The 17,103-nt window shown below is 43.3% G+C and overlaps 1 protein-coding gene across 1 annotated transcript in view; it reads left to right on the plus strand.

Moving 5' to 3' along the window:
- The window catches only part of LOC109922499 (granulocyte colony-stimulating factor receptor-like), a 214,078-nt gene that overhangs the window by 75,812 nt on the left and 121,163 nt on the right, over positions 1 to 17,103 (plus strand). The window lies entirely within an intron of this gene.

Below are 17,103 nucleotides of genomic sequence, written 5' to 3' on the forward strand. Positions count from 1 at the left end.
CTACTAACCTCATCCCGCCCCCTTTACCTGTCCGTCCTCCCTGGACGGACCTATCTCCTCCCCTCCTCGCTACCTCCCCACCTAGCGTCCCCTTTGCTGGCTCCATCCCCGCCTCTTTGACCTGTCTGTCTCCTCTCCCCCTATCTTCTCCTCTATCCATCTTCTATCCACCTCCCCCCCCCTCCCTATTTATTTCAGAATCCCCTTCCCCTCCCCCATTTCTGAAGAAGGGTCTAGGCCCAAAACGTCAGCCTTCCTGCTCCTCTGATGCTGCTTGGCCTGCTGTGTTCATCCAACTCTACACCTTGTTATCACAAACTAACACTAATGCATGATTCAAGCACTACTTGAATATAAACTAAGATAAAAATTGATTTTAGTTCTAATTATCACCCACTGGCTTTCTAGAATATTGTTTGTTTGATTGATTTTATTGTCACATGTGCTGAAATACAGTGAAAAGTTTTGTTTACAAGTGGTGCAGGCAGATCATAGCAAGCAAAGGATGTACAGATCAAAAAGACCTATGGACTTGCAGGTTACATTATTTGAGGCTAGAGTCCATTCAACAGTCTGATAAAGGCAAAAGAAGCTGTTCCTGAACCTGCCAGCAATGGCTAGTTGCTTAAAGGCTGAAAATTAAGGGAAGAAAATTAAAAATAAAATCTAATTTGTTGTTCATCATAGTGAAAAGCGTTAAAGAGCAAAGGCAAATTTTAGGGGCGTGGTTCCCCTCTAATATTCTGAAACATGTGACGAGTGAGGAATAATGTGGAAATGTGGACATGGGACACATTCTATGAATGAGGAAAAACTGAAAAAAAACTCTGGATGCTGTAAATCAGAAACAAAAGCAGAAATTGCTGGAAGAGCTCAGCAGGTCTGGCAGCACCTGTGGAGAGAAATCAGAGTTAACGTTTTGGGTGAAATGACCCTTACTCCCTCCCCCCACCCTATCTTCTGCATATAAACCAAAATTTTCCCAGCTACCATCAGTCTGATGCAGGGGCACTCGCCCCAAAACGTTGACTTTGATTTCTCTCCACAGATGCTGCTGGACCTGCTGAGCTTTTCCAGCAATTTCTGTTTTTGTTTCTATGAATGAGGTTTTGACTTGACATTGTCACTTCCTAATAGAAGCTTGTAAGTTAGATACTAATCATGTGTTGGACCTACTTGGATGAGATTTACAAGATAGATACTGTATTAAATGTCTTTGAGACATAGTCAGACTTTGATATATTTTGGAAAACACATGCTTCCATGGAACAATACACGATGCATTAACCAAATAGTATAAATGGTTTAGTTTGAGGATCACTAAATAAATGTTTAAATCATGGGATATTGTGCTGTGATGTCTCATGAACAATAGTAAAACAGAACGTGCTAGAAAAACCCAATGGGTCTGGTAGCATCTGTGATGTGAAACTGTTCTAAGGAGTCAGACTGGACTCAAAAAGTTAACTGAATTTCTGTCTTCATAGATGATGCCAGGGCTTCTCAATTTCTCCACTACTTCTGTTTTCATTTCACTTTTCCAGAATATGCAGCATTTTTCTTTCAAATGTTCAACCTCCCAGTTTTGACATGTTCTGTCCTTGGAGGGGGAGACTCTTTTGAATCAGATTTCTGGTGCACTGGAAATCATCCGAGAAACACATAATTTCCTTCAGCCTTCATGAAACAAATGAGATAATCAAAACTGACATAAACAGTGGTGTCAATGTTTGGCAGATTTCAACATGTTCCAGAAACTGGAAATAGGCATTATTTCACTCAATGTATTAAAGACAGGCAGAATTAAGATAAAAACATTGTATCAGTCATCTGGCAGGAGGGGGTTTGGAAAAGGTATGCTATAATGAGATTCATACAAGTTATGTTGGTGCAACAGATCTCATGGTTGACATCCATAAACAAGAAAACCTTGGAGAGGCCTTAGACATGGCAAGAGAGAACTGTCTATGTAAGGGAGTTGAAGAACCGTAGAAGATATTGAGCAAATAGCCTCAGGGAGATATGCATAGACTCCTGAGCCTAAGGTACTCAAAATCAGCATTTCCATATGCAGGTACAGATTAGCTTAAAGCACAAGAAAGTAACAAAAATAATGAATGAATGAATTCCAGGAATGTTCAAGAGACAGTTAATTGGCACTTTTGATGTGACTTATAATTCACGAAATTATAGGTTGGTGAGCCTTACCTCAGTGGTAGGGAAAATATTGGAGATGATTGGACAGGATTTACTCCCATTTGGAAAAGAATAGATTTATTAGGGACACTCAGCATGGTGGAAGAGGTCTTGTCTGACATACTTGATTGAATTTTTTGAGGAAATTTTGATAAATGTGAGATGTTGTGTCTTGGTAAGGCAAACCAAGGCAGGACTTGCACAGCTAATGATAGGGCTGCAGGGAATGTTGCTGAACAGAAAGCGATACAGGTGCATGGTTCATTGAAAGTGGAGTCACAGGTGGGCAGCATGAAGGTGGCTTTTGGCACGCTTACCTTCATTGGTCAGAACATTGAGTATAGGGTTGGGATATCATGCTGCGGCTGTACAGGACATTGGTGAGGTCATAGTTTTTGGGAAGATATGTAGCTCGGGTTGTGGATGACGTTGTAGACTTGCTCGCTGAGCAGGTGTGTTTGATTGCAGACATTTCGACTCCCTGCTAGGTAACATGGTCAATGCGACTCCAGTGAAGTCCTGCTTATTTATCAGGAATCAGGAAGGCAGGCACTCCGCAACACCAACAGCGTCGACAAGGACAGCACCATGAAACTGCTGGATCTGTGCCTCACAACCCACTTCATCTTCAATGGCCGTATATTCAAACAAATCAATGGAACACCAATGGGATCCCTGATACCAGGACTGATTGCAAAAGTGGTAATGCAAAGGTTAGAATGAACAGCGCTCCCCCTGTACAACCCAAAGTCTGGGTCTGCTTAGCAAATAACACCTTCGTGATTATCAAACGCACAGAAGAAGAAACCCAACGACACATGAACAACATTCTCACTGAAATAAAATTCACAAAAGAAGAGGAGAACAATGACCGACTACCCTTCCTAGACATAATGGTAGAATGAGGTTGTTGACTTGTTCGCCAAGCTGGCTTGTTCTCGTTCAGACGTTTTGTCACCATGCGAGGTGACATTATCAGTGGAGCCTCTGATGAAGCGATGTTATTCTACTCCGCTTGGAATTTATACTATGTAATGGTCCGGTATGGTGAGTAGTGTCATTTCCGGTTTTGATCTGTATGGGTTTGTATATGGGGTCCAATTCAATATGTTTGTTGATTGCATTACGGGTGGAGAACCATGCCTCTAGGATTTCCCGTGCGTATCTATGTTTGGTTTGGGCTACTATGGTTACCTTGTCCCAGTTAAACACCCGTTCTCCGCCCATAATGCAATCAACAAACATATAGAATTGGACCCCATATACAAACCCATACAGATCAAAACTGGAAATGACACTATTCACCACAATGGACCAGACAGTATAAGACCAAGCGGGAGTAGCCTCACTTCATTGGAGGCTCCACTAATGATGTCAACTAGCATGGTGATGAAATGTCTGAACGAGAACAAGCCAGCTCGATGAAAAAATCAACAACCTCACCCACTTTGCCAAAACTTTAATAATGGTAGAATGCAAGAACAACAGGGAACTCCAGACTAGTGTATACAGAAAGACCACACATACGGACCAGATACTTAATTACACCAGCAACCACCCCAACACCCATAAACGGAGCTGCATCAGGACATTATTCAAACAGGCCACAACACATTACAGCAACTAGGAATTGCACAAAGCAGAACAGGAGCCCTTATGTGGAGTCTTTAAAAGGAATGGATACCCAAAAAGCACAATCCGCCGTTGCCTCCACAACAGACCACGACATGACAATGCAAAGTACAAAATACAATGCAAGGACTGTGAGAAACATTACATAGGCCAAACTGGAAGAAAACATGAAAACCAATTAGCCACCAAGAGACGTGTCCAATTCTTACTGGTCTCAATGCACATGGACAAAGAAGAACACAAATTCAACTGGCCAACGCATCCATAATAGCACAAGCCAAACAAAGACATGCCAGGGAATTCTTGGAGGCCTGGCATTCCAACCGAAACTCCATCAACAAACATATTGAACTGGACCTGATATGCACACCATTGAAAAACAGAAACAGAAGTGATGCCAATACCCCAGCAAACTGAGGTATATAAATAACAAGCGGGACAGAAGACCAACACTTCACCCGAGGTGCACCGACAATGTTACCTAGCAGGGTGACGAAACGTCTGCAATAAAGACATACCGGCTCGGCGAGCAAGTCTAAAACCTCATTGCTGAGCTCATGTTTAGAATACTGCGTACAATTCTGGTCACCCTTCTATAGAAAGGATATTGTTAAACTTGGGAGGGCGCAGAAAAGAATTAAGGATTTTGCTGGGTTTGAGTTGTAGGGAGAAGCTGAATAGGCTGGGGAAATTTTCCTTGGAGCGTTGGAGGTTGAGGGGTGACCTTATAGAGGTTTATAAGGTCATGAGGGGCATGGATAGGGTGAATAGAGGGCATACGTTTAAGGTGAGAGGGGAAAGATTTAAAAGGGACCTGACAGGTAACATTTTCATGCAGAGGGTGGTGCGTGTATGGAATGAGCTGCCAGACGAAGTGGTGGACACAGGTGCAATTACAACATTCGAAACACATCTGGATGGGTATTTGAATAGGAAGGATTCAGAGGGATATGGGTCAAATGCTGGCAAATGGGACCTAGATCAGTTTGGGATGTCTGGTCGGCGCAGACAGTTGCACCAAAAGGGTCTATTTCTGTGCTGTATAACTCTAAGTGATGAAGATGGTTGATGGTAGGACATTGGATGTTGTGTACACGGAGTTTACTAAAACACTTGACAAGGTCTGTCCTGATAGGCTGGTCCACAAGATTAAGTCACATAGCATCCATGGTGATTGGTAAAAAAATTGACTTGGTCATAGAAGACAGAGCATAGTTGTTGACGTGTACTTATCTGTCTGGAAGTCAGTGACTGGTGGTGTTCACAAGGATCTGAGCTGGAATCTCTGTTTGTAATATATGTACATAATTTGGATGAAAATGTAGGTGGACTGATTAGTAAGTTTGCAGATGACATAAATTGATGGAGTTGTGGATAGTGAGTAAGGTTGTCAAAGGATACAGCTGGGTACAGATCAGTTGGAAAGTTGGGTGGAGAAACAGCAAATGGGGTTTAATCCGGACAAGTGTGAGGTAATGCATTTTGGGAGGTGAAATGCAAGGGGAAAGTACGACATAAATGACAGGACCCTTAAAAGCATCGATATACAGAGGGATCTTGAGGTGTAAGTTCAGAGTTCGCTGAAATTGGCAACACAAGCGGATAACGTAAAGAAGGCTTACAGCATGCTTTTCTTCATCAGTCACGGCATTGTGTATAAAAGTTGCTAAGTCATGTTAGAGACGTATAAAACTTTAAGCCACATTTGGAATTTTGGGTTTAGTTCAGGGAGCCACACTATCGGAAAGATGTGGCGGTTTTGGAGAGGGTGCAAAAGAGGTTTACCAGGATGTTGCCTGGATTGGAGTATATTAGCTTTGAAGAGAGGTTGGAATGGTTTTGCTACAGCGTTAGAGGCTGAGGGGTGACCTAGACAGTATATAAACTTATGAGATGCGTGGATAGGGTGGATAGTTGGAGTCCGAATAAACCACAGCCAGAGGATGTGAATATACAGTGCACAGAGGGATACAGACCACGTGTAGGCAGATGGGATTAGTTTAGAATGGTGTTATGGTTGGCACAGACATGTTGGACTGGAGGACCTTTCCTATGCTGTACTGTTCTATGTTCTAATGTAGAATCTGTGCAGGTAGAATTGAGAAATACCCAAAAGGTAAAAAACATTAGTAAAGTTGGTATGGAGACCATCTGGTGACATTGGGAATAACATTAATCGGGAAGTTAGAGGTGCATGCAGTAAAAGAAAGTCTATAATTATGGATGACTTAATCTGCGTATAGGTTGGGCAAATCAAATTAATCACAACACCGTGAAGAGAGTTCCTAGAGTGTATATGGATGGTTTTCTGGACCAATACTTTGAGGAACCAACTAAAGAACAAGCCATTGTAGACTGGGTATTGTGTAACGAGAAAGGAATAATTGGTAATGTAGTTGTGAGAGGCCCCTTGGAGATGAGCAACTATAATATAATAGACTCCCTCATCAAGATGGAGGGTGAAATAGTTTGCTCTGAGACTAGGGCCCAAATCCTAATCAGGGAAACTATGATAATATGAGGTGTGTGTAAGCTATGATGGATTTGGAAATGTTACTGAAAGGAACGACAGTGGATAGGCAATGGCAAACATTTATAGAGTGAATGGGTGAACTACAAAAGTTGGTTATTCCTGTTTGGCACAAGAGTACAAAGAGAACAGTGGTCAAACAATGGCATACGAGGGAAATCAGAGATAAAATTAGATGCAAAAAAAATGCATACAAATTGGCAAGAAAAATCAAAAGAATTGGGAACAGTTTAGAAGTCAGCAACAGAAGACCAAGGGATTGATTAAGAAGGGGAAAATAGAGTATGAGAGTAAGCTTGTGGGGAACACAAGAACTGACTGTAAAAGTTTCTATCGGTATGTAAAGAGAAAAACATTAGTGAAAACTAATGTCGGTCCCTTATCATTAGAAACAGTGGAATTTATATTGGGGAACAAAGAAATGGCCAATGAACTAAATTCATACTTCGCTTCTGTCTTCACAAAGGAGGACATGAAAAACGTACCATAAATGATGGGAACAAAAGGTTTAGTGAGAGGGAGGAATTGAAGCAAATTTGTGTTTGTAGAGAAATGCTGTTGGAGAAATTGATGGAATTGAAGTCTAATAAATCCCCAAAGTGTGATAATCTACATCCTAGAGTACTTAAGGAAGTGGCCCTAGAAATGCTTTGGTGATCATCTTCCAAGATTCTTTTGACTCTGGAACAGTTCCTACAGATTGGAGGGAAGCCTCACTAGGGTGAGCTGTAAGGAGGATGCAGACATGTCAGTGTGATTTGTACAGGCTGAGTGAATGGACAAACATAGCACAATATACTAATATTGTGGATAAATGTGCGATTATCTACTTCAGTAGCAAAAGCAGAAAGCCAAATTATTATTTGAATTAAATAAATTGAGAGAGAAGAATGTTCAATGAGACCTGGCTGTCCATCTTGCACCAGACATTGAAAGTAAGCACAGGTGCAGCAGGCAATAAAGAAGGTAAACTGTGTCTCGTAGTGAGAGGATTTGAGTACAGGAAGAAGGACATCTTACATCATCTGAACAGGGCGTTGCTGAGGCAACACCTTTAATACCGTGTGCAGTTTCAGTCTCCTTGTCTGAGGAAGCATGTTCTTGCTATAGAAGGAGTACAAGAAGGTTTACCATATTGATTCCTGGGACGGCAGGACTGATGTATGAGGAGAGATTGAGTCAGTTAAGTCACTGGATTGAGTCACTGGAGTTTAGAAGAATGAAGGGGGATCTCACAAAAACTTTTAAAATTCTAACAGGACAAGACATGCTAGATTCAAGAAGATTCCCTATCATGGGGGGGGAGTCCAGAACCAGGAGTCACAACTTAAGGATAAGGGGTAAACCTTCTGGTACTGCAATGCGAACAGAATGGTGAGCCTGTGAAACTCACTTCCAAAGAAAGTGGCGAGGCCAAAAATATTATATGTTTTCAAGAAGAAGATAGATATAGCTCTTGTGGCTAACGAGATCAAGGGATATGGATGGGGGGGGTGGGTAATTTCTGGGGAGGGCGGTATTACGGTATTGAGCTCAATGATCAACAATGATTTCCCATGCACAAAACCATGCTGACTATCCCAAATGAGACCTTACCTCTCCAAATGCCCTTAGATTCTGTTTCAGTATCCCCTTTAAAAACTTTCCCACCACAGACTTTAGGCCCACCAGTCATAATTCCCAGGCATTTCCCTGCAGACTTTCTTAAATAATGGCACAAAATTAGTTACCCTCCAAACTTTAGGCGCTTTACCTTTGGCTGTCGATGATACAAATATCTCCCTGGGGGGGCTGCAATTTCCTCCCTAGCCTCCTACAAAGTCCTGGGATACACTCCATCACGTTCTGGGGACTTATCTACCTTAATGCATTTTAAGACTTCCAACATCTCCTGTTCTGCATTGTGGAACTCTTCAAGATATCACTATTTATTTCCCCAAGTTTCCTAGTACCCATATCTTTCTCGAAGGTAAATACTGACCAGAAATATTCATTTAGGATTTCACCCATCTCTTCTGGCTCCGTACTTAAATGACCTTGTTGATCTTTAAGAGTCCCTATTCTCTCGTTACTCTTTTGCCCTTCATGTACTTGTAGAATCTCTTTGGATTATCCTTTACCTTATCTCCCAATGGCATCCTATGTCCCATTTTAGCCATCCTGATTTCTTTCTTAAGTGTACCCTGACACCCACTATACTCCTGAACGAATTCACTTGATCCCTGCTGCCTATACATGTCATATTTCCTTTTTCAAGAGTAGGGCCTCAAAAACTCTAGTCACCCAGGATTCCCTGCTCCTGCCAGCCTGACCTTTCACTGTAACATACTGGCCCTGAACCCACATTAGCTCACTTTTGAAAGTATCCCACTTACCAGACATCCCTTTGCCTGCAAACAGCCTCCCCTAGTCAACTTTTGAAAATTCCTGTTCAAGACCATCAAAGTTGGCCTTGCCCCAATTTAGAACTTTAAGTTGTGGATCAGAGCTATCCTTTCTCATAGTTTTTTAAAACTAATGTCCCAATAAAACTGGTCCCAAAGTGCTCCCCAGCTAGTATTTCCATCACTTGCTCTGCCTTATTTCCCAAGAGGAATAGTGCCAGAAGACTGGAGACTAGCAAATGTTGTCCCCTTGTTCAAGAAGGGGAGTAGAGACAACCCTGGTAATTATAGACCAGTGAGCCTTACTTCGGTTGTGGGTAAAGTGTTGGAAAGGATTATAAGAGATAGGATTTATAATCATCTAGAAAGGAAGAATTTGATTAGGGATCGTCAACGCGGTTTTGTGAAGGGTAGTTCGTGCCTCACAAACCTATTGAGTTCTTTGAGAAGGTGACCAAACAGGTGGATGAGGGTAAAGCGGTTGATGTGGTGTATATGGATTTCCCCATGGTAGGCAATTGCAGAAAATACAGAGGCATGGGATTGAGGGTGATTTAGCGGTTTGGATCAGAAATTGGCTAGCTGTAAGAAGACAGAGAGTGGTGGTTGATGGGAAATGTTCATCCTGGAGGTCAGTTACTAGTGGTGTACCTCAAGGATCTGTTTTGGGGCCACTGCTGTTTGTCATTTTTATAAATGACCTGGATGAGGGCGTAGAAGGATGGGTTAGTAAATTTGCGGATGACACCAAAGTTGGTGGAGTTGTGGATAGTGCGGAAGGATGTTGCAGGTTACAGAGGGACATAGATAAGCTGCAGAGCTGGGCTGAGAGGTGGCAAATGGAGTTTAATGCGGAAAAGTGTGAGGTGATTCACTTTGGAAGGTGTAACAAGAATACAGAGTACTGGGCTAATGGTAAGATTCTTGGTAGTGTGGATGAGCAGAAAGATCTCGGTGTCCATGTGCATAGATCACTCAAAGTTGCCACCCAGGTTGATAGCGTTGTTAAGAAGGCGTACAGTATGTTAGGTTTTATTGGTAGAGGGATTGAGTTTCAGAGCCATGAGGTCATGTTGCAGCTGTACAAAACTCTGGTGCGGCCGCACTTGGAGTATTGCGTACAGTTCTGGTCACTGCATTCTAGGAAGGATGTGGAAGCATTGGAAAGGGTGCAGAGGAGATTTACCAGGATGTTGCCTGGTATGGTGGGAAGGTCATATGAGGAAAGGCTGAGGGTCTTGAGGCTGTTTTCGTTAGAGAGATAAGAGGTTAAGAGGTGACTTGATAGAGACATACAAGATGATCAGAGGATTAGATAGGGCAGACAGTGGGAGCCTTTTTCCTCAGATGGTGATGGCTAGCACGAGGAGACATAGCTTTAAATTGAGGGGTGATAGATATAGGACAGATGTCAGAGGTAGGTTCTTTACTCAGAGAGCAGTAAGGGCGTGGAATGCCCTGCCTGCAAAAATAGTAGACTCGCCAACTTTAAGGGCATTTAAATGGTCATTAGATAAACATATGGATGATAATGGAATAGTTTAGGTTAGATGGGCTTCAGATTGGTTTCACAGGTCGGCGCAACATTGAGGGCCGAAGGGCCTGTACTGCGCTGTAATGTTCTATGTTCTATGTTCTATAAGAGGAGGTCAAGTTTTGCCCCTTCTCTAGTACAGCCATCTACAAACTGCATGAGAAATTCTTCCTGAACACACACATGACAAATTTCTCTCCATCCAAGCCCTTAACACTAGGGCTGCACTAGGACTGCACCTAGTCTTAGTGCAGTCCCAGTCGATGTTAGGAAAGTTAAAATCCCCTACCATTACAACCCTATTATTCTTGCAGTTATCTGTGATCTCCTCACATATTCAGTTCTCAATCTCCCACTGATTATTTGAGAGCCTATAGTACAATGGTATCAAAGTGATCTCCCCTTTTTATTTCTCAGTTCTACCCATATAGACTCAGTAAATGAACCCTAAACAATATCCTCTCAGTACTGTTGTGATGTTTACCCTGATGAAAAATGCAACTTCCCCTCTCTCTCACCTCCCCTTCAATCCTCCCTACAGCATCTGTACCCCACTACATTGAGCTGCCAGCCCTGTCTCTCCCTCAGCCATGTTTCGAGGGTTCGCTGGCCAGGCGGCATTTGTTGCCCATCCCTAATTGCCCAGAGGGCAATTGTATGGGTACATTGTATGGGTCTGGAGTCTAATGTAGGCCAGACCAGGTAAGGGTGGCAGTTTCCCTCCCTAAAGGACATTAATGAACCAGATGGGTTTTTCCCAATAATCAACAATGGATTCACAGTCATCATTAGATTCTTAATTCCAGATATTTTGTTGAATTCAAGTAACATCCCAGTCCCAGGTACCCATCCATGCCCGAGTTCATTTGCCTTGCTTGTCAGGCCTCTTTATTTAAATAAATAGTCTAACCCAGACTTACCTTGCTTCTTGTTGTGCTCTTGCCTGACCTGTCTATACTGGGATTACCAACATTACCTTTACTATTTAACTTGGTCTCATTAACCTCTGTACTGTCCTCAACTTTCTTTTTAGTCTCCCTACTGCTTTGGATCCCACAGCCCTGCCAGACTAGTTTAAACCCTCCTGAACGTCTCTAACAAATCTCCCAGCCAGGATGTTCGCTCTGTAATTCCCTCTTGTACAGATTACCTCTGCCCCAGAAGAAATCCTAAAGATCCAAGAATCTGAATTGCTGCCCCCTGCACCAGCTCACAAGCAATGCATCCATCTGCCAAATCCTTCTATTCCTACCCTTAATAGGATGTGGCACCAGAAGTAGTCCAGAAGTTACTACCCTTGAGGGCCTCCATTTTAGTCTTTTGCCTAATTCCCAATAATCACTCTTCAGGACTTCATCCAGTTTCCTACCTATGTCATTGTTCCCAATATGTACAACAGCCTCTGGTTGCACACACTCCCCCTTAAGAAATTCATGCAACTGCTCAGAGATGTCCTTGACCTGGCACCAAGGAGATAACACAATCCTGGAGTCTTGATTGTGGCCAAAGAAACACCTGTCTGTGCCCCTGACTAATGAGTCTCCTACTACTAACACTCACTTGGATTTTACAAGACCCTGCTCTACAGCAGAACCAGTTATGGCACCACCACACCCCGCCCTGCCGCCAACTGTATCCAAAGCAGCATACCTGTTGGAGGGGAATAGTCACAGGAGACTCCTGCACTACCTGCCTAGCTCTCTTCACGGTCACTTAGTATCGGTCACACTCTGCTCCCTGTATGGTCCTCAGTGTGACCAACTACCTCTCTACTGAACAATGTAGTCTGTGAGTAGCTGCAGCTGGTCACACTTCAGACATGGCTGGCAGGGACACCAGACTTTTTATTCATTAATGGGACGAGGGTTCGCTGGCCAGGCGGCATTTGTTGCCCATCCCTAATTGCCCAGAGGGCAGTTCAGAGTCACGTACATTGTATGGGTCTGGAGTCTAATGTAGGCCAGACCAGGTAAGGATGGCAGTTTCCCTCCCTAAAGGACATTAATGAACCAGATGGGTTTTTCCCAACAATCAACAATGGATTCACAGTCATCATTAGATTCTTAATTCCAGATATTTTGTTGAATTCAAGTTCCACCATCTGCTGTGGCAGGATTCAAACCCAGGTCCCCAGAACATTATCTGGGTCTCTGGATTAACAGTCCAGCAATAATACCACTAGGCTATCACCTCCTCTTAAACTGAACTGAATCCTTGATCTCCCACATCTGACAGGAGGAGCACACCACTGCCCTAACTGCCACTTCTACCTCTTTACACTTAGGCAAAGAACAGAACCTACGTTACCCCTACCCCTACACCTACCCCTACCCCTACCCCTTTGCTGATCACCCTCCTTAACAAAACCTAGTGCAGTCACTAAAACTCAAACCTAGTGCAGCAATTCACCCACAAAGCAAATATGGTCACTCCACTATAGCTTTGCCTCCCTTTTGTTTGTTCCTGGGAAATCGCTGGTGATTGAGCTGACTCCTCCCAGGATCCTTCTCAGAAGCGCCCTCTGTCATCCAGATTGGTCCAGGCAATGATGCTGAGCTCCCAAGAATGAATAAAGAAAAAGCTGAATAGTAGGACCCTGGGAAGTACCAAAGATCATAGGAAATCTTGGTGTGCAGGTACACCAGTCTCTTCACATATCAGGACAAATAGGTTAAGTGGTTAAGAAGGCATATGGTATATTTGCATTTATTAGTCAAGGACTAGAGTTTCAGCAGGGAAGTTATGCCGGAACAGTTTGAAACATTGGTTAGGTTGCAGCTAGAGTATTGTGTACAGTCCTGGATTCTATATAAGTAACAGAGATATAACAGCACTGGAAAGGGTGCAGAGGAGATTTACCAGGATGTTGCTTGGGCTGGAGAGTTTCAGTTGTGAAGAGAGATTGGAAAGACTGCGTTTATTTTCCTTAGAGTAGAAGAAATTGAAAGGGGACACGATTGAACATAGAACATAGAACAGTACAGCACAGTACAGGCCCTTCGGCCCATGATGTTGTGCCGAACTTTTACCCTAATCCTAAGGTCTATCTAACCTCCACCCCTACTTTATACTATGCCATATGCCTATCTAATTGCCGCTTAAATGCCCCTAATGAGGCCGACTCCACTACCCTCTCCAGCAATGCATTCCATGCCCCAACCACTCTTGAGTAAAGAACCTACCTCTGATGTCTCCCCTATATCTGCCTCCACTCACTTTAAAACTATGTCCCCTCGTAATAGCTATCTCCACCCTAGGAAAAAGTCTCTGGCTGTATACTCTATCTATATCTCTGATCATTTTGTACACCTCTATCAAGTCACCTCTCATCCTTGGTCGTTCTAAAGAGAAAAGCCCTAGCTCTCTCAACCTTTCATCGTAAGACCTTCCCTCCATTCCAGGCAACATCCTGGTAAATCTCCTCTGCACCTTTTCCAACGCTTCCACATCTTTCCTGTAATGAGGCGACCAGAACTGGACACAATACTCCAGATGTGGTCGAACCAGGCTTTTGTATAGCTGGAGCATAACTTCACGGCTCTTGAACTCAATCCCTCTATTAATGAAAGCTAACACACCATACGCCTTCTTAACAACTCTATCCACCTGGGTGGCAGCTTTCAGGGAACTGTAGACATGAACCCAAGATCCCTCTGCTCCTCCACACTGCCAAGAATCTTTGTTAACCCTGTATTCTGCTTTGAAGTTTTTCCTTCCAAAATGAATCACCTCACACTTTTCAGGGTTAAACTCCATCTGCCACTTCTCAGCCTAGCTCTGCATTCTATCAATGTCCCTTTGTAACCTAGAACAGCCCTCCGCACTATCCACAATGTGACCCACCTTCGTATTGTCCTTGCCCTTACTAATCCACCCTTCCACTCCTTCATCCAAATCATTTACAAAAATCACAAATCAAAGTGGTACACCCCTCGTAACTGAGCATCATGTTGAATATTTTCCATCCACTACCAGCCTTTGTCTTCTAAGGGTTAGCCAATTCTGAATCCAATCTGCCACATTTCCCCCTATCCCATATCATACCTTCTGCATGAGCCGACCATGGGGAACCTTATCAAACGCCTTACTTAAATCCATGTATACCACATCCACTGCTCTACCTTCATCCACGTGTTTGATCACCTCTTCAAAGAATTCAATCAGGTTTGTGAGGCATGATCTACCCCTCACAAATCCATGCTGACTATCACGAATCAAATTGTGCCTTTCCAGGTAATCATAAATCCTATCTCTCAGAGCCCTTTCCAATAATTTGCCCACCACTGACGTAAGACCAACTGGCCTGTAATTTCCGGGGTTATCCTTATTCCCCTTTTTGAACAAGGGAATGACATTTGCCTCTCTGCAATCTTCCGGCACTATACCCGTGGACAGTGAGGACGAAAAGATCATCACCAAAGGCCCTGCGATCTCTTCCCTCGCTTCCCATAGAATCCTTGGATAAATCTCATCAGGCCCGGGGGACTTATCTATCTTCAACTTCCTCAAAATTCCTAGCACATCTTCCTTACTAACGGCAACCTCCTCTAACCTACTAGCCTGTTTCACACTGTCCTCCTCTACAACTAGGTCCCTCTCAGTTGTGAATACCAAAGAAAAGTATTCATTAAGCACCTCTCCTATCTTTTTATGCTCTGTGCACAAATTCCCTTTACAATCCTTGATTGGCCCTACCCCTTCTCTGGTCATTCTCTTATTCCTCACATATGTGTAAAAAGCCTTGGAGTTTTCCTTGATCCTATCTGCCAAGGTTTTCTCATGCCCCCTTATAGCTCTCCTAAGCCCTTTCTTCAGCTATTTCCTGGATAACTTGTATCCCTCTGGAGCCTTTTCCATTCCTTGTCTCCTAAACCTTACATAAGCATCCTTCTTCCTCTTAACCAGTCGTTCAACCTCTCTTGAGAACCAAGGCTCCCTCACTCGACCGCATTCTCCCTGCCTGCTAGGGACAAACATATCGAGCACACGCAGTATGCATTCCTTAAACAATCTCCACGTTTCAACAGTGCTCTTCCCTGACAGCATTTGTTCCCATTTTATGTTACCCAGTTCTTGCCTAACAGAGTTGTAATTACCCTTCCCCAATTATAAACTTTACCCTCTGTATGTACCTATCCTTTTCCATGACTATTGTAAAAGTAACAGAGTTATGATCGCTACCACCAAAATGCTCTCCTACCAACACTTGGCCTGGTTCATTGCCAAGCACCAAATCCAAAGTGGTCTATCGTGTTGGTCTATCTACATACTGTGTCAGGAATCCTTCCTGAACGCACTGGACAAAATCCTCTCCATCTAAACTATTACAACTAAAATGTTTCCAATCAATATTTGGGAAGTTGAAGTCAGCCATGACTACAACCCTGTGACTTCTGCACCTTTCCAGTATCTGCCTCCCAATCCGCTCCTCCACTTCTCTGCAACTATTAGGGGGTCTGTAAAAAAACCCCAACAAAGTGACTGCTCCTTTCTTGTTCCGGGCCTCAACCCAAACTGACTCTGTAGACATTAAGATACAGAGACATTAAGATACAGAGACATTGAGATGTATGAACATAGAAACCATAGAACAGTGCACTCAAAACCAGGCAACATCCTAGTTAATCTCTTTTGCGCTCTCTTCAAAGCCTCCACATCCCTCCTGTAGTGTGGTGACCAGAACTGCAAACACAATTCCAAATGTGGGACCTATCTAAAGTTTTCTACAACTGATACTGTGACTTTTACAAGGCAACCATGTCATTCGCCTTCTTTCAGGGAGCCATGGGCTTGCATTTCAAGATCCCTTTGTATCTTAATGCTCCTCAGTGTCCAGCCATTTACAGTGTACTTCCCTCTTGCATTTCACCTCCCAAAATGCATCATCTCACTTGTCAGGATTAAACTCCATCTGCCATTTCTCTGCCCAATTTTTCAACTGATCTATATCCTGCTGCATCCTTTGACAACCTTCCTCATTATTCACGTCTCCACCAAGTTTCATGTCAGCGGCAAACTTGCTAATCAGACCTCCTGCATTTTCATCCAAATCATTCATATATATTGCAAACAAAAAGAAGTCCCAGCACTGATCCTTGTGGAACCCCACTGCTAACAGACCTACAGTCAGAAAAAAATACGCCTCTACAACTATCCTCTGTCTTCTATGGCCACAGTAAATCCACATCTGACATGTGAAAGTCTTTTAGAATATAGAATGTCCTTTATTGTCACGGGTAATCAAGTACAGAAGCACAGGAGTACAATGAAAAGTTGAGGTTCAGTGCAGAAAAATGTGAGATAATGCACGTTGGTTGGAAGAACATTCAAAGACAATACAAAATAGGAAGTACAATTCTAAAGAGCAGGGCAGGAACAGAGGGTGTATATGTGCTGAGATTATTGAAGGTGGCATGATAGTTGGAGAATGCAGTTAAAAGATATATTGTGTTTTCAGCTTTATTAATAGAGTCATGGTGCAAGGAGGTGATGTTGAATATATAGAACATAGAACAATACAGCACAGAAATCGACCCTTTGCACCACAATGTGGCACCGAACATGACACCAAATCAAACTAAGACAACAAGGTGCAGGGCTGGATGAACACAGCAGGCCAAGCAGCATCATAGGAGCAGAAAGGCTGACGTTTCGGGCCGAGACCCTTCATCAGAAAAGGGGGAGGGGAAGGGAGTTCTGAAATAAATAGGGCGAGAGTGGGAGGCGGATAGAAGATGGATAGAGGAGAGGATAGGTGGAGAGGAAACAAACAGGTCGAACAGGCGGGGATGGAGCCAGTAAAGGTGAGTGTAGGTGGGGAGTTAGGG

The sequence above is a fragment of the Rhincodon typus genome, chromosome 27, assembly GCF_021869965.1.
Source record: "Rhincodon typus isolate 14 chromosome 27, sRhiTyp1.1, whole genome shotgun sequence".
In the NCBI taxonomy this organism is placed as follows: domain Eukaryota; kingdom Metazoa; phylum Chordata; class Chondrichthyes; order Orectolobiformes; family Rhincodontidae; genus Rhincodon; species Rhincodon typus.